This window comes from Falco biarmicus, chromosome 8, assembly GCF_023638135.1.
Source record: "Falco biarmicus isolate bFalBia1 chromosome 8, bFalBia1.pri, whole genome shotgun sequence".
Taxonomy (NCBI): domain Eukaryota; kingdom Metazoa; phylum Chordata; class Aves; order Falconiformes; family Falconidae; genus Falco; species Falco biarmicus.
The window spans coordinates 53,527,633-53,540,505 of record NC_079295.1 but is presented as its reverse complement, the minus strand read 5'-3'; positions in this window follow the sequence as shown (position 1 = coordinate 53,540,505).

Below are 12,873 nucleotides of genomic sequence, written 5' to 3'. Positions count from 1 at the left end.
GTGCCACCTTTGGTGTCTGAGAATTAAGTACCTACAAGGCATTTTAAAATCTGGGTTATTGATCCTAAGTGCAGTAAATTCATTGGTATACAAAAGAGATCCTGTTTGGACTGAAAATTCATGAAGAGCGTCACGCTTGGAATTTTCTTCCTCATTAAAAAGAATAGGACATTTTCTTCTAGCCCTAATCAGGTGAATGCCATGATTCCTAATCAATTTGGTACATAGTCAGTTTAGCCAGTTGTTTTGGGATGGCTCATTCTCTGTGTGCACAGATGGTCTAGAGCCATCACAGTGCTGTTTTTCTTTCTTCAACTACCAGGCAGAAGCCACTTTCAGGGCTTCCCAAATGACAGTGTCTGGAGACCCTGAATGAAGTTTCTCATATGTGAAATTAAAGCCAGTGGTGTTTTTCTCATCAGGGAGCTATCAGCTGTGCATCATGAATATCAGGTACAACCCTGATCAGTTATCAGGAGACAGGATCGAGACTGGAAATTAAAAAGGTGTCTTTCTTTGCTTCAGAACTGGTAGGATGAAGAGAGTAATCAATCCTGGGAACGTGCTGTGTGGACTTCAGAGAAGTGAGAGTAATTACGTTCTCTAATCTCTCCCTGAAGCCCTTAGCAGTGTGTGGCCAGATGCTAAATGAGTAATTCAGGAAGGGAGAATACATAGTAACCATACACAAAAATACTGTGTTTAGTGAGTTTTCTTCTTCTGAAGTTTTGAAGTAGCTACGTACCTTCGAACCGGCATCGCTCAGGGCCATGTTTTGTCTTACGTTGAAATCCCCAAAAGGGATTTTAGGTCCCGGCTTTTACCTTCGATGCCTGCCTGTAAGCTCACAAGCTGCCACTGCTGCTGTCCTGCAGAGCTTGTAGATCCTCATTTGGGCCTGTTGGGATGGACTGTGATGGGTGAAGCTGGGTCCCACAGGGGGTCCTGAGTACCAGCACTGCTGGTACTGGAGCCTCTGTGCTTGCAGTGGCTCCCAGCTGGGGACAGCCAGGCTGTGAGCCTGGGTGAGCTGAGCACACCACGCAGCGCCTGAGAAATGGGCTGGACATCTCCGCTCGTATGTCTAATCCAGACAGAGAGCCCAGATATGCCTTTGACAGGCTGAGCTACTTCCCCAGCAGCACTGACCTCAGTGTTTACATTTTTGAACAAAACTCTAAATCTCTTTTATTGTCTCCTGAGAGGCAGAAAAGAGCATCTGTGATTACTGCACACATATCTTAAAAGAAGATCACTGCCATTTACACAGACCAGGGGCTTTCCCATGCATGCTGCTACAAGTGTTTTTCTCAAAGCCCACACATATTTTGGGGCAGCAGAGAAGGAAGAATCCTGCCTTTCCTTTAGCTCATTTCACACTTTCTTTCAATGTTGTGTTTTCCTGCTTCTCTGAAAAGGGAACACACTTTCCTTTTCACATACCTTAGCCTTCAGCAGTCACAAAGTCTCACTAGCCTTGATCCTCCCGTTTCCATTTATTCCACTGTAGAATAACCCATGTTTGAAACACGGGAGAAACTCTCAGAGGTACATAGGTACATGACATAAGTACAATACAGAAAACAACTCATAATCATGGTAAAGAATCTGAGGATATGATGTTATCCATCAAGATATGAAATATTAATGTTTACACACTACTAACAAAATGAATTATTCAAAAGAAAGCACAGGAAAGCTGAGAGGTCTCTGATGAACCCTCACTATCCATTAACTAGTTTTGCTTAACCTGGGAATTTCTCAATGGAAACTGTTTCATCAGAAAAGACAATTTTTCAAAACCAAAACACCAAATAAAGAGAAAACTGTAACTAATCTTTTTACATAGAAAAAATAAAAATGTTTAAAGATTTCAAAAGTGAAAAAATTGTACCTGCAGAAAACCTCTTATACCTAGGCTAGTAGTAATAGTGAAAATACTAAAAATTAAGAAGAAAGGCACTGTAAGATAAAAGCTTTCTAAGATTCCAAAAGAAAATAACAAGGTTTGGGATTTTTTCCCCACATTTCATTCAAATTTCAGCTAGGACAAATTTTGTAGACACTTGCAAGTTTTCAAAGGCTAGGAAAATCCGTTTCAGTTGCAACAACTAGTAGCCAATTAATTATAAAGTGATCCCTTCCAGAAGAATACCCAAGTGCAAGTTGTAACCAAAGAACATTATCTCCTTAGCATGTGCCAGAATAACACTCCTAGACTTTTTATCTAAGACCATCCATTCTTTCTGAAAAAGTAAAAGAACAACAAAAGGCCACCATGTAGCTCACTATGAGTTGGCAACCAGGAAAGGAGATGATAATGACATGCCTCAGTACATCAGTAGTAACAATTTCACTGTTTGCTACTTCCAACATTTTCATTGAAGATACTGACAATACAAGCAAGGTCCCACATGTCCCTGGGGACCAGCATGAGCTGGAGTTGCCACCTTTTGCTGTCTTTCAGATGGTTGGTAGTCCACAGACTAGATGTAGGAAGGTCTTGCTTCTGTTTTCACTCCGTTATTACACGGTTTCCCCACCTCTGATACAGGAAGGACACACTCACCCATTGTTGCTCTGAGTTACTGCTCCAAACAGTGATCTTCCTCTCCCCAGAACAGTCGCTCATCATCTGGCTGTGGCAGAGTTGAGAAAGTCCCTCTCTTGGTGGTGACTGCGAGTAACCATGAGCCACATCCCTTACTTCCCCAGGGCGAGCCAGCAAACTCTCCATTCTGAGACAAGCCTGGTCCATAGGTGCAAGGATAACACAGAATTACTTTGCTGTACTCCCAAAGGCAGCCATCGCCCTTGCATTAAATTCCTTGGAAATAAAACCAGGCTGAGTTCACAGCTTTGGTGCCAAGGGAAGAAAATCTGTGGTTCAGTTAAAGAAGAAAGGGAGGGGAGCAGATTCAGTGGAACATTATTAATCTCTACTTTTTTTTTTAACCAGAAATGTTTGAAATTGAATCCTGCTGTTCTAAATTTAAATATTTCCTTTACATCACTGAAAAGAATTCAGAACTTGCATTTAGTAAATCCAGTGTGTGAAAGGTCTTTTGGGCTGGTAATAAGACTTCTGAAGGAAAAGATATTCACTAGGTCCATTAACATGGAGTGTACCTTCAAAAGGGAAGGCTGGCTTTGGCTACTGGAAAGTAATTCCTTCTCTTGCTCAGATGAGACTTTGATCTTTTTTAATCCAACCATAAGCCTTACAAAGCCATTTGAAGTAATTGCAATCCTTGAATAGTACACTGACCTTTCATATTTTAAAGACATAGCCCTAAAAATAACTTCATTTTTAGAAGTAGACTTAGCATTCGCAGTGCTATGGCACTATCAATGTGTTTTGTTACTCCTTAGTTCAAAAAGCTTTCACGATGAAGGTGGCTTTACTGAGTATGATGAGAGAAGGGCTGTTTATTTTTCTTCTCCGTAACTGTTTCTGTGTACTACTCCATAACTTTCTCTATCAACCTATCAAAACCACCATGATCATTGCTTCCTGCCTTCAAAGATACCCTACACTTGCAATTCTGGATAAGCATTAAGTGAAGGCTTTGAGAACAGCTATTTTAGAAGAAAAACAATGCATGGAAAAATTACTTAAAAAGCTCAAAGGCAATAACATACTTCTTTTCTGATTTGGGAAGTTATGTCTTTACCGTTGTTAGTAGTGGTAGAAGCTCTGCTTGTTCAAAGAGCTCTCATGAACTGGAGGGACGTGAGGAGGGATGCTGCTCTGGTGCTGCCAGTCTCACTGCAGGGAATTCTCCTTCATGAGCAAAGGTCTGGTCATGGTGGAGCTGAGCTCCTCCAGACTCCTTCTCCCAACTCCTTTCCCACACAGCCCAAATGTGACCTGGGTGGTAAAGACTGGGGTCAAAGCGGCATCAGCTAGTGTAGCTGTTACCCCCACTAATTTTGTATCTTTTCCACCATAACGTCCAATACCTTACTCCAAGTGAACATCCCAACCATTGGGTCATCTTCCCCTCTCCAGTCCAGGAGCTGACAGCATTCTTACCAAATTTCAGAGCCTCCCTGCTATATTGATGGTTGGGATGAAAGTTGACAATGGACTAGTACAGAAATAAAAGACTTTGAAAGTCAGTTCAATTTCACTCTTTGGAGTGTGGCTTAGTTTTTGGAAACCGAAAAAACATGATTTCAAAACCCCAGATCAGTTGTAAAATTGTATCAAATCCAATATTCATTAATAACTTGTAAGCTATACAGATCCTGTTTGAACAGATATGATCCGTAAATGAGGTTTCAAGTATTTTCAGTGAAACTCTGTAGGGTTTCAAAAAGGCTGTGAATAGTTAATTGTAAATAGAGTAATGGCAATGAACAAATAATAGATTTAGCATTGAACAAAAATGTACATTTCTGGAAGGATCAATGCAGCAATTTTTTGTAGTGGCAAGCATTTACATAGCTGATGAACTGAAGCAGTTATGTACAGGGAAAATGAGGAGATTCATGTCTTGTGTAACCCTGAGTTTGCTAATGCAAAGCCAAGAGATATTTTGGCAAAAGCTCATGTATTTGTGTAGAAAAAGCTTTCAGAAAGAAGGTTTATATCACATTCTCAAGGACTTTTTGCCTAGGGCTGATAATGGTTGCATTTATGGCTATTACTGTCAAGAAAGCTGCTTTCAAATCAAAATCATTGGAACGTGAGGAGAAGGAGCTGATGAAAGAAAAGCTGGTTTTAGCAACAAGGTGCAGCCGGTATCTGCACTGGTAGACTGATGCCTGGCAGGATAGGAAGTCTGCATGGACATAACAGACACAAATGAATGCTCAACAGAGATTTCTTTCTCTCATGTGCTTCCAAAAGGAAAAGCTTCACATCACTTGCCACACACTGTACATGTCAGAGCCATTAGTGACCTCCAGCTGTAGTTAGTTAAGGAGGGCCCAACACCTTATGCTGCTGCTGGATCTCTGCCATTGCACACCGCCCGCCTTTTCTCACCCCTCCCCAGGAATCTACTACATGTCCTTGGCTTGTTTTTTCTTTTCCTCTTTATAGCACTCTTTGCTGATGGTTAGACAACCCTCTTAAATATTTGACACAAGTACAACTAGAACAAAACAACTACCATATTTCCAAAAGCAATAAAAGGACACACGCAGGGATGAGAGGATGGGGGAGAAAGTGGAGACATTTAAACAACCAGGTCACCTCCAGACTCAGAGAACTGGTCAGTCCAGGCCCCTGATGCTCTTTGCACCAAGCTTCTCCAACACCCTGGCTGCTTGCAGCATGAGCAGAGGGAACAGCTGAGTGGTTTATCCCTGCAGTCTCGAAGCAGAGGTCCTGCCTGGAGGGGCTGTGGCAGAATATGTTCTCTGCAGGGTGCATCCTGTCCTGCCAGCTGCCTGGGCCGGGCCTTGGGCTCCCACCCCTCTGCCCGAGGCCCCCAGCCATAAATAACACTGGAAAGGGATTTGACAAGACAGACATAAGCCACTCCAATCAAGAAGCCACCTGAGTGAGACCCTGTAATATGAAAGAGAGGGCATGGATGTTAAAAACAGCATAAGCAAAGCCCCAGTGTCTGCTTTTTCCCCTACAACAGAAACAGGGAACAACTTAAATAAGTACTTTCCAGTGGCTTAGGTGGTTTAAACAACCTTCACAAAAAAAGAGAAACTTAAAGCCTATTGGCCTTGTGGTCCAAAAACCTATGGTGCTGGCAACAGGCTTCCTTTTACTTGGTGTCTTCAGAAGCCCTGCTGTTTCGTAGAGATGCCCATGTCATTAGGAAAGGATGTGAACACATCTGGAACAATCTTTTTCTCCAAACTAACTAGGTTTACTTGCTGTCTCATAAACCAGACTGTAATTATGAGACTTGAACTGCAGCTTTACCAGAATGACAATTTATGACTTTTCCAGATGTGTTTTGATATCCTTATATGAATTCTACCTAAGCCTTGGTGTTACAGGATTAAGCCATTTCTTCTATAAGAAATTATCTGCCTGCCTTCAGGTTAGTTTATGTGCTGACTCTGTTGTCAAGAGTCAAGCTAGGCACAGCTGAGTAATGCCTCTATAGAAGAAGTAATTATAAATTTCATCATTATGTATTTGTTATAACTGTGTCTGAGTCGCACCTAAGAGCTCACTCATAAACCACAGCCAAAATATCCCCTGTATTTGCAAAGAAACATCCCTTGCCCCAAACAGTTTTTCTGTTGACACGGTGGAAACAACTAGTACTGAATTAACAGGCACTGATAGTGCAGAATGAAGGCTGACTTAATTGTTCAGTGTGGAAAGCCAAAATTTTGTTTTCTATGTTCGTTTTCACCAGGCTTTTTTCTTTTCCTTTATATGAACCCAAATAACAATCAACAGTTCCATGACATTTTATAGTCCCCTGCTTTCATTCTACCTCCAGTATCAGACACCTCTGAAAGCTGTGATTTTAGCATATGACTAGTCATTAAAGCAAACAAATCTGTGAGTTGAAAGAACATGTAAGATTCAGACAAAAAGTTACCCTGGAAAAAGGCAGTAGACTAAAGTGATTCTATGCAAAAATTCAAAAAAATGCAAAATTAAAACAGCCCTCCCCCATGACTACAGCAAAAAGAAAATGCCAGGCGTGAAAAACAAGTGACAGAAAGATGGAAAAACATGTCACCATGTGGCTGACAGCAATATATATTATCCCTAAACAGTGATAATTCAAACGGAGACAGAAGCCTGTATGAGTCAGAAACTTTTATCAGAATACATCTAAAATAGGAAAAAAACAATTAAACACAAATAACAGGGAACTGAAGAGATGGAGCAAAACCACCTGATCACATCCAAACTTTGGGATGTTTAAACCAGTTATAAATCTCTGGATTGCATCCAGCTTCATAGCTAAATCATAAATCTTCACAGGACCAGAGGAGAAGAAAATTAAGACATTCTGAAATTTTGGGACAGAAAATAAAGCAAGAAGTGTAACCTATTCAAAGGAAAGTTGAAAAACCCAAATCTAAACTGGCAGCCAGACAAGAAAATTATTATAGTTTAGCAGATAATCAGAAATGATCATGATTATAGAAATGCCATTTTTAAACAGATATGCAGACATGATCCTTTACCCTTGCACCAGAAGAGCTGGACAAAAAATATCATTGAACTATAATCCTAAAATGGCAAAAACACTGCAACTGGAAAACGTTTCTGGTTTACACATTTCAAGCATAAGAATACTTCTGTTCTAACAATCTCACTGAAGGCTTTTGCACAATCTTTGTGAAAAGAAAGCATCAAGCATCCCAGTGATGCTCCCTACCATATGTGATAGAGGAATAACCCAAACGTCAGAGAAAAAACAAGAGACTTCCGTTTTGGAATTTTTTCATACCAAATTGTTGCACTCTGACAAGAAAGAGAAAGAGAGACCTAGTTACTTTTGTCAAAGTTGCATACCCAGATTTGCACAGTGATGACTGTCAGTGGCTGTGCCAGATGAGGTTTCAGTGACTGTGTGCAATACACAGAAGCAATGAATCGCAGTAGCTATCAGTCTGGATGATGCTGCATGAGACAGTCCCATCCCCCAGTGCACACAAATGTAAACAGGCGCAGCTGGCGCAAGAGAATGACAGCCCTGGCACAGGGCATGTTGAAGTGATACCACAAGGCTAAGACAGGGAGTTGATTTAATTTGGTTGGGCTTCCTGTGTGCAGGTTCTCAGGTTTTACTCAGAGTTAGTTCTACACATTGATTCATCATTAAGTCCTATACATTGATTCATCGTTACCATCAGCTCAAACTGCTGCAAAATACTTGTGTGTCGGTACAGCTGGGCAAATTAGGGAATATTGGATTGGCTATGAGTATTTCATTACTACCATCACCTATAGCAAACTGCAGTCATCCTATATGACAGTAAAGAAGACGTAATAAAAATGAGGCAGGATGCATCAAATATACTTCAGAAATATTACTTCTAAATACTGATGAGTTTATTGTGTGGGTTTCTGTCTGATATGCAAAGATTTAATGAAATATGACAGCACCTTCCTAACAAGGGATCAGTAAACTCAGAGTATTTATCTAAACAGCAGTGATACTTTTTTATTTTTTGAACTTTATCTTCAGTGTCCTTGTTATTTTGGTAGGGTAAACCTACACATCAGACATGCAGAGGGAGGGAAAAAAGTATGTATGGCTTTGCTCATCTACTTCTGTGCAAAATATTATAGCCTAGGCATTTGCGAGCAGTAGAGACATGAATAGCATTCTCTTGGTTTGGGAAGGTGCTTGCTGCCACATGGAGCAGGAAGCCCATCTGGCTGCTCAGAGCTGTGGAGGAATTTGGATCCCAAGCACCTGGCCTTGGGAAACATAAGGGGAGGGATTTCCCATGCCAGCATAGCTACATCATTACCCTTTCTTTTCTGACTGTGTCTGCACATTACTCCAGGCCTGTAGTCTTGAAGGGAAAGCAGGGAGCAGCAATGCAAGACAGAGCACTAGGTTCCACGAGGCAATCCAGCAGAAAACCCACAACAGAAAAATCACTTTCCATCTCTGACCTTCTGCTGCTGAATGGCTTCTTTCCCCAGCAAGCACCGAGCCCCGGCAGTGGAAGGACCTTTTCATGTCCTGCTCCTGCTTCAGCTGGCTCAGAGATATGTTTGAAAACTCTGGGTGGATAATCATATTCTGGTTTTTCTTTCTCAGAAAGTTTATTATAAACCAAAGGAAGCAACTGTTTTTAAATGACTCCGCTGTTTCACTGCTACAGAGGAATCTCTGGGATACTCTTAAGGAAAATAAAGGAGAACAAATTTTGAGGTCTCAGTTTAATCAAAGAACATTGTGCAGTGCAGTAACAGAACAGGTCACCAGTACGAGCCACCCAGCGGCAATACTGCAAACCTTCAACTGACGAGACTACAAGAGCAACAGAAGCACAGACATTTGACTGCTTGGAGTGAAGTGGAGACTTGGGAAAGCTCCTAGGGAACTCAGCCTCTGCTGGTAGTAAAACATTTCAATGATGGCAAATTTCTGACTTAGAGGGAAAAATACCAGGATCCATGGTAGGCACAAATAACTTCAGCAGCTGATCTCCTTGGGAGGCAGGATCTTATAGTTCAAAGGCCCCTGGTCCAGTGGGTATTGCTGTTTTGCTGGAAAGGGCCACGGATATCCTCTGTGAAACATCCCTATGCGCATGCATTATGCCAAGCTAGTTTGCATAATGAGAGAAGAGATAAAAACCTTTTTACCTAAACATCAAATCTACTGAGGCTTGGCTTTACCGTAATTTTCTCAAAGCAAAACTGAATTTTCTTGTTTTCATTTGGACCTGGAAAAGGAACTTACCAGAATCCTATTTTAAAAGGTTGCTTTCATCCTGTTTTTACAAAGACTAACTCAGGCTGTATCAGAAATCACAAAGGAGGATGATCCTCAAAGAGCTTTATGGCCTTATTGGCAGTGGCTCAAGGCTGGCCCTGTGACCTCCTCTAGACAGCTGGAAGTGAGAGAGAAGGATATCAGGCCATCAGTCGCTTTATCTGATCCCAGTACTGGGCAAAGAACTGTACTGATAGTGAGGGTCCATAACCCTCCACGTTGGCTGTCAAAGAGGGAAAGTGTTACCTTAAAAGTTGCACAAGTAGCTCAGAGTGAGACCTCAGTGGTTATTTGCTTTGGAGTTATTCACACACTGGATAGTGAATTTCCCCACTGCTGATGTCAAAACTGGTTTTTGAAGACGATGGTGACAGTAAATGCAGAAGAATGAAACTACTCAGGATATTAACAAAAGGACAGACTGAAGCTATTTGGTCTTGAAAAACTGCTCCCTTCAAGCTTATCCCAGCATATCCTGATGGATCTTTCTGGTCCTTTTTTGCATGGCTTTCTGTCCCCTACATCCCTGGGATTCATTCATGCTTCTTCAGTTCAATGGTACTGGTGGAAAACTGAATCTTCCCTGTGAGCTGGCTCCTTTCTCCAAAAGTTCCCCCAAAACCTACTCAATTAGAGTATTGAAATATATTAATATAGAAAATATATATTGATATAAATTAATAAATAAAATTAGAACTACTCAATCTGTCCTTGCTTATTCATGAGGTTCTGCAATTGCTACCTATAATTTCTTCCTGGTGTCTGTCTATCTACATCTGTAATAGACACCTAGCCCAAAAGACCTGGAACTGATCTTATAAAGGACTTTTAGATCCCTCTCTCTCTCTCTCTCTCTCTCTCTCTCTCTATATATATATATATGACATTCTATTTGGTTGGGTCTTTTTTAGCCAAAGTAATTTATTCAGATAAACACAACCTGTCACATATGGAGGTATTCAGAGAATAGCTCAGCTATGAATGTGATGAAACTTTTTACATGGTGAACGTTGCTGAATAAATTCGGTGAACTATCTTATAACTACCAAGTTCTTTGATTTCTTACACCATAATTTATCAAGAATTTTACACACTGTGACTTATAAAAGAAAGCCAGATGAAATATTGCAGCTGTGATTTGCCTCTCCATATGCAGCCTCTCACCAAGAACATGCTAGAGTGTTCGGTCACAAATTAAGTGTGAGCCACTCGGCATCACCACAATTCTCACTATGCAGATCTTCAAAGACACCATGGATCTTTCATGATTCTCCAAAGCAAGCAGAGGCTTTCTTTCCCCCTGCTCAGAAAAGAAATGAAAGTCTAAGAATGACATGGCAGCTGTCACAAACTCTGGGCCAAAGACTGCATTTATAACTTGGCTATTCTGCCTTGCTCCTAACTCTAGCCAAAAGTCCTAGGAGGAAAACAGCCCCATGACCTTTGGGAATCCAATCCATTCAGAACTCTGGGCAGTTTCAGACCAAGAAATAAAAATTATCGAGTCTGTTCTCAGTCAGATGAACAATCTTTGTCCCGAGACTCATCAGTTACCACTTTCTTGCATGCTATATCAGTTCATGGTGGCTGCTAATAGAAGAAGAAATATTTGTCTAAAGTGCCCACTCAGACTATAAATCTTCATCCACTTCCACAAATAAAACACTGCCTTTCCGACCAGGGAGGCTCAGGGAGGCTAGTGAGAAATGGCAACCTCAGCTCGGTGAAGTTTCCATCCCAAACCTGCCATCACTCTCCCAGTCAATGCTCTCATCACAGACTGATCTGCTCTTTTGTCCCTAGAGGTCCCTGCAAAGCAATCGTGCTAAGGCAGTGTGGGGAGCTGAGCGGTGCCCTTGGCTCTGTCTTGGTCCCTGTTCTTCCATCTACCTGCTCTCTCTACTGATACTGTACTGCTAATTCTCACAAACAGTCAGTTTCTATTTTATCCAGTGGAACTGTCTTTTACACTGTGTTTATCACAAGTATCATGAATTTAAAAATTTTTTATGTGTGACCATACGCCTGTAAATAGCATGCATTCCTCCATGCCCCCTTCTTGGCTATCATAAGGTAGCTACATGAGACTTATTTTGTTCAGGAGGGGCCAAGTTTTGGGTGAGCTGCTCAGAGTTCACATCACTGTAGGGCTGGGATGCTTTAGGTCACAGCACAAGAGTAGAAAAATGTGTCAGTCAGTTAGGAAGTTATTTAATTGCTTTAACTCATTTTAAACTCTTTGTATAATGAAACCATCTGCAGGAGAATCATACTCACAAACCACAGATATATCAGCAGAGAATTTATTCAGCCCTGCACTTCCTACTAGCTCTTGTTGGATGGCAATCGTAACAGATCTTTAAAGCCTAATAAATACTAACCATTTAGCTCCAAACATTTAGGATTCTTCCAGGATTAGTGACAGCTTAAGGCATGATAGTGAAGCTGCCTATCAGCTGATCTGTTCTAGGACAGTAGATCTGCATTAATGCAACCAATTATCCTCATCTGACTTTCATTTCAACTTTTTTTTTACCTGCTTTTGCCTCCCCCCTCATCTTTTTTTGGCCCAAAGTCTGTGACAGCTGGTTCACATCCCATCTTTGACACAAACTGGCCAGAGCAGCTTACCAAAGTGGCTGGAGTCTCTGCTTAGGCCATTGGCCATGGATGTAACTCTGCTAGGCTTCCAGCTAAAGCATGTGGGACATTGAGCTGGAGATGCAGAAAGCAATTAAAAGACAAGAACTTCTGACTTAGTTTGAGGAGGAACCAAGTTTTCAGTGAAATGACTAATTAATTCATATTTATATATTTACTCAGCAGAACCTATTTTGTAATGCTGCTTTCCTCAGGAAAGTAAGTATTTCCCCCATATTGCTGGGAGATGTTTACTTCTGTCCACCTATGGCACCAACCAACCAAGTCAGTTGCTACAATTATACATGTTCCAGACAGAATACAGACATAATTTCTTCATCAAATGGGGTGGCTGTGAGATAATCCAGCCATGCTGTCCAGATAACGTTAAAGCAGGGGCAGCTGGGTTACATGCATGGGGTTATATTGCTGAAATACAACGTTGTGAATTATTCATGTTAAGGGTAGATATATAATCTAGAATATTTAAAGGTCTGGGAGAAGCTGTAGATGCCCCATCCCTGGAAGTGTTCAAGGTCAGGTTGGATGGGCCTTTGAGCAACCTGCCCTGGTGGATGGTGCCAATGCCCATGGCAGGGGGTTGGACTAGATGATCTCTAAGGTCCCTTGCAACCCAAACCGTTCTATGATTCTATTATTCTAATGTGGCTTATATCCACATTATGTTTGATCAAAGGAAGAAGCCTTCTTCTGTTAGCTCTTCTGGACTTTACTGCCACATGGAAACATCAGTGAAATGAAAAAAAGGATAAAAAAACAGAAGAAAGAAACATGCAAGTCAGATGTTGGAAGATAAAGAAGAATTGAGCAGGAT